Genomic DNA, 13,849 nt, shown 5'->3' on the forward strand with positions numbered 1-13,849 from the left:
TTTTTAACACTCCAATACACACACACACACACACACACACATTTAAAGAATGGCTCTATGTGATTTCTGGGAGTCAAGATGGTGGAGTAAGCAGTAAGTCACTTTCACCCTCCCTTACTGACCTTAAAAAACCAAGAAAATACCATCCCAGGAAAAATCTTGGAACAGAGGAGTCAGCAGAAAGGCAGGGTACAGCAGTTTTTTAGGTCATGAGGCTAGGATGATTAACCAGAAAGGTTCCTCTTACAGTGGCTGAAGGGGACTGGTAAAGGGTGGGAGTCATCCTGGCAAGCTAGAAGCAATCCCTGCCTCAGAGGACCAGTGGGAGATCATGGGTCCCAGGGTGGTGAAGCAGGCAAGCACAAACACCAGGATCCCTGTCCCCATACCCAATATGCCTTGGCATAGCCAATGGACCTGGCAAAGGCCAGCACAGAGAACCACCACTTCTGCTAACAGAGAGGTTTCCACCAGTGTCTGAGCCTACCCTTGCTTTATCACAGCCCAAGCTGAGGAGGAAACCTACAGTAACCAAACCATCCCCACCCATGCAACTCAACCCACAACCTTCAGTATAACCCCAGGAAACAGAAAAACACCCACATGGACTCTGCACATACCAGACACTACTACCAGCCATAGTTCAGCACCAGGTAAGCTACAGCTGCTACAACCTCCAACTGCTAGCACCTGAGACCCAAAACACAAAGTCAGTAACCAGACCCCTAGCCACCAGCACAAGAAGCATGTGACAGTGCTTCCTGTGCCCCACAAGAATGGATCAACTTAAAAAGCCATGAAAAAGGAAAAAAATACCATGAGCAAAAAGCAACATAGAAAAACAAAGGCCATAGATTGTTACTATGGGGACAGGGACAATCAAAACACAATCTTAGAAGATAACATCATTGTCACTATACCCATATTTAAACTTCAAAGAGTAATATGAACTGACCTGAAGCCAAAAAAGTCTTATAAGAGGTAAAGAAGAATTTCAAAAGTCACTTTAGAGAGATAGAAGAAAAAATGAATAATTCCTTTAAAAATAAAATTGACAAAATGGGGGGAAAGTACACAGAAGAAACCAAGCCCTTAAAATGTGGAATTAACCAAAGGGAAAAGGATGTTCAAAGACTAAATGAAGAAACAATTCATTAAAAAAATAGAATTTGGCAAGTGGAAGGCAATGACTCTATGAGACATCAAGAATCAGTTAAACAAAATCAAAAGAATGAAAAATGGAAGAAAACATAAAATATCTCATTGGAAAAACAACTCACCTGGAAAGTACATCAAGGAGAGGTAATTTAAGAATTATTGGTCTACCTGAATTCCATGATAAAAAAGAGCCTAGGCACCATCTTTAAAGAAATCATCAAAGAAAACATCCCTGATGTCCTAGAACCAGAGGATAAAATAATCATCAAAACAATCCTCCCAGTATCATCTTATGATCACCTTCTGAAAGAGACCAAGAATTGAAAATACTGAGGAATATTGTAGACAAATTCCAGAATTATCAGCTCAAGGAGAAAATATTGCAAGTAACCAGGAAGAAATAATTCAAATACCATGGAACCACAGTCAAAATTATGTAGGACCTTTCAGCTTCTACATTAAAAGACTGGAGGGCTTGGATTATAATATTTGATGAGGAAAGGAGCTTGAATTACCACCAAGGATCAACTACCCACCAAAACTGTGCATAATCTTTCAGGCAAGTAGATGGATATTCAATGAAGTAGTGGACATACAAACCTTCCTGATGAACACACCAGAGATAAATGGAAAATGTCATCTTCAAATGCAAGACTCAAAAGAGGAATAAAAAGGAAAACAGGAAAGAAAAAATGTCATTCAATGAGGGTAAACTGTTTGGATACCCACATGGGAAGTTGATACTTGTAACTCTTGAGAACTGTATGTTTATTAGGACATTTAGCAGGATATACATAGACAGAGGTTGGGGTACAAAGTGACATTGATGTGATGACAAAAAAATCTAATAAAGTGGTACAAAGGAATTGGAATTGGAGAAGAGGAAAGTAGGATGCAGGGAAGGATAAATTACAAGACAAGAGGAGACAAAAACATATTACAGTAAAGAGAAAGAAGGGAAGGAGATGAATATTGTTTGAACCTTAGTCTCATCAAATATGATACAAGAAGGGAATAAGATACTCAGGTATAGAAATCTAACTTGCCCTATAGTTAGTAAGAGGGGAAAGGGGAAAGAAAAAGGAGGAGGTTGCTTAGAAGAGAGAGAAGAAGTACCAAAGAAAAAGGAAAGGGAGTGGCATTTTGAGGGAGATGATGATCAAAAGTAAAACACTAGTGAGGAAGGAAAGGGGGAAGGGAGAAATAAAACCATGAATGGGGTGGGGGAATAGGATGGAGAGTAAAACACAGACAGTAATCATAACTATGAATGAGAATTGTATTAATTCTCCCATAAAATGGAAGTGGCTAGCAAAATGAATTAAAAACCATAATCCTACCATATGTTGCTTAAAAGAAGCACATTTGAAAGAAGATCTAATATTAAAAGAGATAGGGAAGGAAACTATAGACTGCTAAAAGGCACCATAGACAAAGATGTAATATTATTACTAAACATATTGACCAAATGGTATAGCATCCAGATTTATAGAGGAGAAGTTACGGGGATTAGAGGAAGGAATAGGCAGCAAAGCTATACTAATGAGGGACCTCAAATGCCTGTCTTGCAACTAGTGAAATCTAATGATAAAATAAACATGAAAGAAGTTAAAGAGTTGAATAGAATTTTAGAAATGTTAGTTATAGTAGACCTCTGGGGAAAAAAATTGAATGAGGATAGAAAGGAATATACTTTTTCTCAGTGGTACATGGCACCTACACAAAAATTGACCAGGTGCTAGGGTATAAAAATCTCACAATCAAATGTAGAAAGGCAGAAATATTAAATACACCCTTTTCGGATCAAAATGCAATGAAAATTGCATGTAATAAATGGTCATAGAAAGATGGACTAAAATAAATTGAAAACTAAAAAACCAAATCCTAAAAAGTGAATGGGTCAAACAACAAATCATAGAAGCAAACAGTAACTTCATCCAAGAGAATGATATTAATGAGACAAATATCAAAACTTATGGGATCTAGTGAAAGTGGTTATTAGGGGAAGTTTTATACATTTAAATGATTACATGAATGAAATAGAAAGAGAGGAGATAAATGAACATACTAGTATACATTATCTCCTCTCTTTCTATTTCATTCATGTAATCATTTAAATGTATAATACTAGACTAGAAAAGGAACAAATTGAATACTGCCAATTAAATACCAAATTAGAAATTTTGAAAATCAAAGGAGATAATAATAATAATGAAAATTAAGAAAACTATTGAACTAATAAATAAAACTAAGAGCTGGTTTTGTGGAAAAAAAAAAACAAACCTGTGGTTTGATTAAAAATAAAAAGGGAGAAAATCAAATTACCAATATCAAAAATGAAATAGGTGAATTCATGATAAATGTAGAGGAAATTAAAATAATAATTAGGAGTTATTTTGACCAGCTGTATGCCAATAAATTTTACTATCATATTGAAATAGATGCATATTTACAAAAATATAAACTACCCAGATTAATGGAATAGGAAATAAAATACTTAATAACCCTGCTCCAGAAAAAGAAATTGAACAAGTAACCAATGAACTCCCTAGGAAAATAATCTCTAGGGGCAGATGGGACTTACAAGTGAATTCTATGAAACATTTAAAGAACAATTAATTCCGATACTATATAGACTATTTGGGAAAATAGATGAAGGAGTTCTACAACTTTCATTTTATAATACAAACATGGCATTGATATCCAAACCAGCAAAAGTTAAAACAGAAAAAGAAAACTGTAGACCAATTTCCCTAATGAATATAGATAAACATTTTAAATAAAATATCATAGCAACTATTCATGAGAATAATACACTATGACCAAATAAGCTTTATACCAGGAATGCAAACCTGGTTCAATATTAGGAAAACTATCAGCCTAATTGACCATATCAACAACAAAACTAACAGAAACCATATTATTATCTCAATAGACATAGGAAATACTTTTGAAAAAATATAGTACCCATTGCTATTAAATATATTAGAAAGCATAGGAATAAGTGGAGTCTTCCTTAAAATGATAAGCAGCATCTACTGAAACCATCATCAAGTATTACATGCAATGGAGATAAGCCAGAAGCATTTCTGATAAGAATTGGGGTGAAACAAATATCTCCATTATCACCACTGTTATTCAATATGGAACTAGAAATATTAGCTTTAGTAATGAGAGGAAAAAGAAATTGAAGGAATAAAATAGACAAAGATGAAACTAAGCTATCACTCTTGGCAGATGATATGATGATATACTTAGAGAATCCTAGAAGATCAAATACAAAACTCCTTAAAATAATAAACAACTTTAGCAAAATTTCAGGATATAAAATGAACCCACATAAATCCTTGGCATTTCTCTATTTTACCAACAAAGTCCAATATCAAAAGATAGAAAAAAATTTCATTTAAAGTTATTGTAGACATTATAAAATATTTGGGAGTCAAAACAAAACTTATCAAAACAAACCCACGAATTATGTTTAAACAAAAACAAAACACTTCACACAAATAAATTCAAATCTATATCATTGGAAAAGCATCAGTTGCTCATGGGTAGGTTGAGCTAATATAATAACAATGACAATTCTACCTAAATTAATCTACTTATTCAGTGCCAACACCAAACTACCAAAAATTATTTTATAGAGCTAGAAAAAAACAATAACATTTATTTGGAAGAAAAAAAGATTCAGAATATCAAGGAAATTAATAGAAAAAAAATCAATGGAAGGTGCCTTAGCCATACCAGATCTTAAATTGTATTATAAAGCAGCAATCAATCAACAAAACAACTTGGTATTGGCTAAGAAATAGAGTGGTGGGTCAGTTGAGTAGGTTAGGTACACAAGACAAAGAGGTCGAATAGTGTAGTAATCTACTGTTTGATGAGCCCAAAGACTCCAGCTTCTGGGATAAGAACTCACTATTTGAACCAAACTGCTGGGAAAACTGGAAAACAGCATAGCAAAAAATGGGCATAAATCAACATCTTATACCACATATGAAAATAGAATCAAAATGAGTACATGATTTAGATTTAATGCTGATACAATAAGCAATGGAGGAGAAGAACAGCAAGGTAAAAGGGAATGGGACATCCTGATTCCCATTGAATTTGGCTTAAGGAGGGAATGACATACACACCCAATTTGGTATCTTGCCCTATAAGAAAATAGGGAGTAAGAGGATAAGAGGGGGGAGGAGAGAAGGGAGGGCAGATTGGGGAACAGGGCAGTTAGAAGCAAAGACTTTTGAAAAGGGACAAGGTCAAAGGAGAAAATAGAATAAGTGAGCAGTGGGATAGGATGGAGGGAAATATAATTAGTCTTTCACAATATACCTACTAAGGAAATTTTTGTGTGACTTCACATGTCCAAGCTATATTGAATTGCTTATCTTACCAGTGGGTGTGGGTGAGGAGGGAAGAATTGAAAAAATCTGGAACTCAAAGTTTTAAAAACAAATGTGTACTTTTAAAATGTGTTTGTTTTTTTACATGCAATTTGGAAATAATATATACAGACACTGGGGTATAGAAATACATCTTGCCTTACTAGAAAGTTAGCAGGAATGGGGGAGGATATTAGAGAGAACAGAATGGGGAAAGAGGGTATTTGGTAGGCTAGCTATTTTGGGGTGGGAGGAGGGGAAAGCTGGGGAGAAAAATTTGTAACTCAAAATCTTGTGGAAGTGAATGTTGAAAACTAAAAATAAATAAATTAATTGGAAAAATAAAATAAAATACATAGACAACTAGCTCAAATTGGTAAAAAAAATCAAGTTATCCTCCAATTGACAAATGGTCAAAGGTTATGAACAGGCAGTTTTCAGATAAGAAAAATTACAGCTAGCTATTGTCATGTGATTAAATGCTGCAAATGACTATTGATTAGAAAAATACAAATCAAAACCACTATGAAAAACCATAGAAAACCTATCAGATTGACTGTCATTACAATCAAAAAAGATAAATAATGGAGGAGATATGGGGAAATTGTAATATTGATGCAATGTTGGTGGAGTTTTGAATTGATCCAAACATTCTGAAGAGCAATTTGGAATTATGCCCAAAGGACTATGCAACTGTACAAACCTTTTTTCCCCCCAGCAATACCACTTCTAGATCTGTATCCTTTAAAAGATAATAAAAATGGGGAAAAGGCCCACATGTACAAAAATATTCACAGCAGCTTTTTTTGTGGTGACAAAGAATTGGAAATTGAGGGAATGTCCACCATTTGGGGAATGGCTGAACATGTTGTTTTATATGAAAATAATGGAATTCTATTGTGATATAACGAAGCCAAAGTTCCTATATCCAAAGTCTCCAAGAAAAATATGAATTGATCTCAGCCCATGGTAGAGTTCAAAAAGGATTTTGAAAATCAAAAGAAGTATAGGAAAAGTTGGGAAAAGAAATGAGAATGATGCAAGAAAATCATGAAATATGAGTAAAGCACTTGATAAAGGAAATATACAAAACAATATTGAAGAAAATAATACCTCAAAAACAAAGGAAAATAGTAAAAGAGATCCAGAAATCCAATGAAGAGGAAAATGTATTTAAAAAGCAGAATTTGACAATTGGGAAAAGAGGCAAAACTATTCACTGAAGAAAATAATTCGTTAAAAATTAGAATGGAGGGGGTGGCTAGGTGGTTCAGTGAATAGAGCACTGGCTCTGGAGTCAGGAGGATCTGAGTTCAAATCTAGACTCAGACACGACACACACACACACACACACAATCTAGCTGTGTGACCTTGGGCAATTTACTTAACCTCATTTTCCCTCCAAAAAAAATTAGAATGGAGCAAATGGAAGCTAATGACTTTATGAGAAATCAAGAAACAGTAAAAACAAAACCAAAAGAATGAAAAAAAAATAAAGACAATTGGAAATATCTCATTGGAAAAACAACTGACCTGGAAAATAGATCCAGGTGAGATAATTTTTAAAATGCTAGACTACCTGAAAGCCATAATAATAATTAATAATAAATAAATAAATAACCGGGGCATCATCTTTCAGGAATTTATCAAGGAAAACTGACCTGATATTCTGGAACCAGAGGATAAAATAGAAATTGAAATAATCCTCCCATCACCTCATGAATGAGATCCCCAAATGAAAACTGCTAGGAATGTTATAACCAAATTCCAGTATTCCCAATCTAAGGAGAAAATATTGAAAGAAGCCAGAAAGAAACAATTCTCATTATAAGGTTTATTGGAAGGAATATAGTAGTATATATAGACCAAGGGCAGAGGTATGAGTTGAATAAGAAGGGATGATATATAAAAAAATAAAATTAAGGGGTTAGAGAGGAATTTACTGGGAGAAAGAGAAAGGGAGACATAGAATGAGGTAAATTATCTTACATAAAAGAGGCAAGATTAAGCCTTTACAGTGGAAGGGGAGAGGGGGAAGTTCAGGGGGGAGGGAATGAAGCTCAGTCTCATCAAAATTGCCTCACAAAGGGAATAACATACAATTGCAAATTTTACCAGATTTTTATCATACAGGAAAGTAGGAGAGAAAGGGGATAAGAGAACAGAGATGGTGATAGAAGAGAAGGAAGAACGGGGGAGGGGGTAGTCAGAAGCAAATCAGTTTTGAGAAAGAACAGAGTAAAAGGAGAGAGGATAGAATAAATGGGGGGATAGAATAGAGGGAAATACAATTAGCAATGGTAACTGGGGAAAAATTATGAAGCAGGTTTCTTTGTTAAAGCCCTCATTTCTCAAGCATATAGAGAATTAAGTCAAATTTATTTAAAAAAAATAGTAATTCCCCAATTGAGAAATGATCAAAAGATAGACATTTTTCAGATGAAGTAATCAAAGTTATCTATAGCCATATTAAAAATATTCTAAGTCACTATAAATTGGAGAAATTCAAATTAAAACTATTCTAAGGTACTACCTCATGCTTATTAGATTGGCTAACAGAGCAGAAAAGGTAAATGACAAATGTTGAAGATGATGAGCTAAAAATGAGACATTAATGCACTGTTGGTGAAGTTGTAAATGGATTCAATCATTTTGTAGAGCAATTTGGAAGTATGTCTTCCATGCATACCCTTTGACCTACCAATACCACTACTAGGTTTGTATTCCCAAAGAGATAAAAACAAAAAGACAAAGGACATATATGTATGAAAATATGTCTAACAGCTCTTTTTTTCTGGGAAAAGAATTAGAAATTGAGTGGATGCTCATAAACTGGGGAATGACTGACCACGTTATGGTATGTGATTATGATGGAATAATATTCTATTATCAGAAAAGCTGAGCAGGATGCTTTCACAGAAACCTGGAAAAATATGCATGGATTAATGCAAAGAAATGTACATGGTACAAAGTAACAGCCATATTGAAACATGATCAGCTGTGAATGCCTTAGCTATTCTCAGCAATACAACAATATGTAGCAACTCTGAAGGACTAATGATTAAAAATGCTATCCATCGCCAGAAAAAGTACTAAATTTAGATCAATGCATATTTTAAAAATCCTGTTTCCAATCTAATATGTTTTCACTTTCTTTTTTAATTGGCAACTATTGCTTTCACCCTAAAGAGTATCTGAAAGCACCATTGAAGTTGGCAGAGTGATAAATCATATTGGTATTCCTTTATTTTTCCCTAATGTCTATTACTCACTAACAAAATTTTAATAAGTACACACAAATAACGGAGAGATTATAAGGGTATGGATATGGGCATGGTGGCCTTGCAGTTACTAGATAGATCACATATAATACACACATGCAAACTTATATAGACAGATTTTATTTATCTAGGCAGTCTCTTAGAGGACTGGTTGTGGATTAAATGAGATTTGAGCTCACCTATCACAACCTAAGTTGGTTCTAGGTGCAGAGTACCTGGAAAGAGTAAATACAAAAGGAATAGAGGCACCAGTGTTCACCAACACATGGCAGCAGGTGAGATATAGAACTGCTGATATCTTTCTCCTAACTTGTTTTACAATAATTCTTAATTGCTATTTGAAATGAAAGGTGCAATAAGGGCCAAAGGAAAGGAATTTTAGTCCTTTTTTTATACCAATTTCATTCTGACTCAATGCCTTTGGATTCATCAGTTATTTTGGCTCCTTTGACAACCAGAAGATTTTTCATCACCCCCGAGTACCAACCTATCTATCATTCCTTTCCAGAAATAGGATAACCAAAGTTGGATTTTATCTAGGGAGGGAAAATAACGTGTTCTGTATAACCTCACAGGGAGAGTAAATCTGAGTGTGTGTGAAGGAATGAGATCTCATTGGCTCATTATCCCAGTATATGTTTTCAAAGATGTAAACTATTTTTTTTCAACTCACATACTTAGTACTACAAAACTAGACTTTGAATTCACATCTTTGGACTTCACTTCTCACACTCTATATACTATATGACATGAATATATTATCATATATTATCATATATTATATATCATAATATAATATGATAAAGATGGATCTTAACCATTTTTCTGTGGAAACATATATTTGTGATTAATTAATTTCAGAGAGAGATGTAATTCTAACTATAAGGATGTTTTTAATTTATAACACATGTAATAGCTTCAGTATGAAATGGCATTGCCTTCTACACCATTTTATAATTTAATTGGACTTTCCTCCTTTTTTAGAATCTTTTGCAGATTAAAGTAGGCATTATGGTTTCACTTGAACAAAAGAGTTCTTTTAGAAATGTGTCATGACTGCCAGGAAAGCTGCTAATAAGAAACCACTAATAAGGAACAACTAGTAAGTAGCTCAAAGGACCGTCTGGACAGGCTTATACATGAGCTCTCCTGGTATTTTGACCAACATTCTCTCACATCAAAGGACAAGGTGGGACATAATTTTCCTTGAATGATTAAGTACATTTTGTTGCGTGGAATCTTTGTTTCAATCACTTAGGAAAACCTGTAAAGGTATATGACAGAATGGAATAGACATATTTAAAGATGAATGCTATATTTAATAGAGAGGTAGATTAAACCCTTAATCCTATTTTCTACTGACACCTCTAGAATCATCCTCTATCAATCATAACCTTATTTCAAGAATCTTCAATTATTCTCTCCATTGCATTCTTCCTCTCTATTTACAAGCATAGTTGTCTTCCCTACTTTGAACACCTACACATATACACACAGATATTCCTTTGAGCTCACTAAAACCACAAGCTATTTCCCTCTCTCTCCTATATTTTCAAGGGCTGAAATTATATACTTTTGATATACTCATTGTTCCAAATCTAGTCATTTCTCAATCTTTTGCAATATGACTGTAATCCTACAACACAAGGAAGAAAACAGCTTCCTTTAAGGTCATTTGTGGTCTTCTCATTATTAAATTTAAGGGCATTTTATCTGCTTGCTTCCTGGTCCTTCTATGTAATATTTTATACCCTTGACCAGTTCTTCCTTCTTGGCATCAGTGGCAATGTATTCTCACAAATTTCCTCTTAGGTTTTCAATACCTGCTCCATGTCCTTTGCTGGATTCTCTTTCTCCTTCCATCAATTTAATATAAAGATTCTACAAGCCTTTCTCCTTCCCCTACTTTCTAAATAACCTCCCTTGTTAACTCATCAAATTACATCACTTTTAACTATAATTTTATTCAAAATAATTTCTAATATAGATCATCTGTCCATGAATCTGCAGTTCTATATTATCAACTTTCTCTTGAACATCTCTAAACATGGACATCCTAGTGTTACTTCAGACTCAAAATATCTAAGAATAAAATGATCACCTTTACTTCAAATCTGCTCATTTCATCGCCTTACTTCTCTATTTATGTTGATGATAACACAATAACAACAGTATCTAGTATTTCTACAGTGCTTTACTATTTGCAAAGCACTTTGAAAATAATACATAATTTGATACTAACAACAACCCTTGGAGATAGGAAATACTACCTCCATTTTACAATTAGGGCAACTGAGGCAAAGTTTAAATTAATTGACCAAAGCCACAAAGCTACCAAATCTCTGAAGCTAAATTTTAACTTAGAGTTGCTTGACTACAGACCCAGTGCTCTATCCACTTAGCTGTGTCTTCCAAAGTGTATTAACTTCAGGATCATCTTTAATTTTTTCTTCTCCTTATACCTTATGGTGAAATCAACTCATAGATATAGATAAAGATATAGATAGATATATGTATGTATGTATTTAGTAAGCATTTACCAATGCCAGACTATTCACTGATAGTTCAAATACTGAAATTTAAAGACTTTGTCTGGAGTAAGAGGCAAGATGGAGGAGTAGAAGCAGGGCCTCCCCTCTCCTCTGGCTTCCACCTTTCCCAATCCACGTAAAAAGGGGACTCTAAAAAAACTTTGCAGCTGCAGAACCCACAAAATGGCACAGAGAAGCTAATCTCGTGCTGACGACAGCCTAGCAGGCTGGCAGGAATTAGCCAGCACAGCACTCTGGGAGCCAAGCCCAGCCCCATGCTGAGGCTTTAGCCCCAGGGCAGGCCTGACCAGCCCCCAGCCAGAACAGCAGCAGCTGTGGCCATTTCCAGATTTATCAACACATAGATGTGAATGACAAAGTGAGAGATCAGTGCAGTCAGGACTTTATGACCCAGTAAATGGGAGTGCGCTAAGACACCAGCACAGCCAGCCAGCTCCACGTGGCAGCTTCAGCTCCTGGCCTGTAGAGGAGGGAGATGGACTGTAGGGAGACCAAGCACCAGTCTGAGGGGTAATCACTCTTGCTTTAACCTTCTTGGATCTGTATTGCAGTCTAGGGTGGAGGTACTGGGGTGTATGTCAGCTTGCCAGAGAGTGTGGGGACCTCAAAGAGGGCACCCATCTAATACCTCCAGCAACTGAAAAAAACCCAGCATTTGGGACGAAAGCTCCCCTATCTGATGGCAGAGTCCTACTGTGGCAAAAAGCCCAGGGGTCAAGTGACTGAGGGGCGACATGACCAGGCAAAGGAAACAAAGCAGACAGAACATTCCAACATTAGACTCCTATTTGGGGGACAAAAAGGAGCAAAGCATGCAACAGGAGGAAGACAGTGAAGTCAGAACTCCTGCACCAAAAGCTTCAAAGGAAAATATGAGCTGGTTACAGGCCATAGAGGACCTTAAGAAGCAGATAAGAGAAGTGGAGGAAAAATTGGGAAGAGAAATGAGAACAATGCAAGAAAATTACGAAATGAGAGTCAACAGTCTGACTGAAGAAAATAATACCTTAAAAAACAGACTGAATCTAATGGCAAAAGAGGTTCAAAAGGGCAACAAGGAGAAGAATGCATTAAAAAGCCAAATTTGCCAAATGGAAAAAGAATCTCAAAAGCTCAGTGAGGAGAATCACTGCTTCAGAATTAGATTGGAGCAAATGGAAGCTAATGACTTTATGAGAAATCAAGATGATGTTAAACAGATCCAAACAAATGAAAGAATAGAAGGCAATGTGAAATATCTCATGGGAAAAACCACTGAACTGGAAAATAGATCCAGGAGAGATAATGTAAAAATTATTGGACTTCCTGAAAGCCCCGATCAAAGTAAGAACCTAGAAATCATACTCTAGGAACTTCTCAAAGAAACCTGCCCTGATTTTTTAGTAGCAAAGGGCAAAATAGAGGTTGAAAGAATCCACCGATCACCTACTGAAAAAGATCCCCAAAAGAAAACTCTTAGGAATATTATAGCCAGGTTCCAGAATTCCCAAATTAAGGAGAAAATTTTACAAGCAGCCAGGAAGAAACAAATTGATAATTGTGTAAACACAATCAGGATAAACCAGGATCTGGCAGCTTCTACACTGAGGGATCAAAGGGCTTGGAATATGATATTCTGGAGGTCAAAGGAGTTGGGATTAAAACCTAGAGTCACCTACTTCGAAAAACTGAGTATCATGTTGCAGGGGAAAATATGGTCATTCAGTGGAATACAGGACTTTCAAGCATTCTTGCTGAAAAAACCAGAGTTGAATAGAAAATTTGACATTCAGACACAAGAAGCAAGAGAAGCATGAGAAGGTAAACAGGGAAAAGAAATCATGAGGAACTTATCAAAGTTGAACTATTAACATTCCTACATGGAAAAAACAATAATTGTAACTTATTAAACTTTTCTCAGTAGTTGAAAGGAATAGAAATATATATGGGCATATGAATACATATGTGAATAAGTGTATATATGTTCACATGTATACATATATAGAGGGCACAGGACTAATTTAACAGGAAGGGATGATACTTAAAAGGTGAAATTAAGATGTGAGCAAGGAATATAATGAGAGGAGATGGGGACAGACAGATTGGGGTAAACTATCTCATGCAGAAGAGGCAATAGAAAATGGTTATAATGGAGGAGAAGAATAGGAAGGCAAAAGGGAATGGGTCAACCCTATTCCCATTGAATTTGGTTTGAGTAGGGAATGAAATACATACTAATGAGGGTATCTCACCCTCCAGGAGAGTGGGGGGGGGAAGGGGATGAGAGGAGGGTGATAGGAGGGCAGGCTGGGGGGAGGGATGTTGAAAGCACCCACTTTTTAAAAAGGACAGGATCAAAGTAGAGAATAGAACAAGCAGGAGGTGGGTTAGGAGGGAGGGAAATATAGTCAGTCTTTTAAAATATATCTACTATGTTAGTGTTTTGCATTAGCCACACATGTACAACCTATACTGAACTGCCTATCTT

Source organism: Petaurus breviceps, unplaced genomic scaffold (assembly GCF_028583685.1).
Source record: "Petaurus breviceps papuanus isolate PSGF00001 unplaced genomic scaffold, PetGlider_PUasm1.0 156, whole genome shotgun sequence".
Lineage (NCBI taxonomy): Eukaryota > Metazoa > Chordata > Mammalia > Diprotodontia > Petauridae > Petaurus > Petaurus breviceps.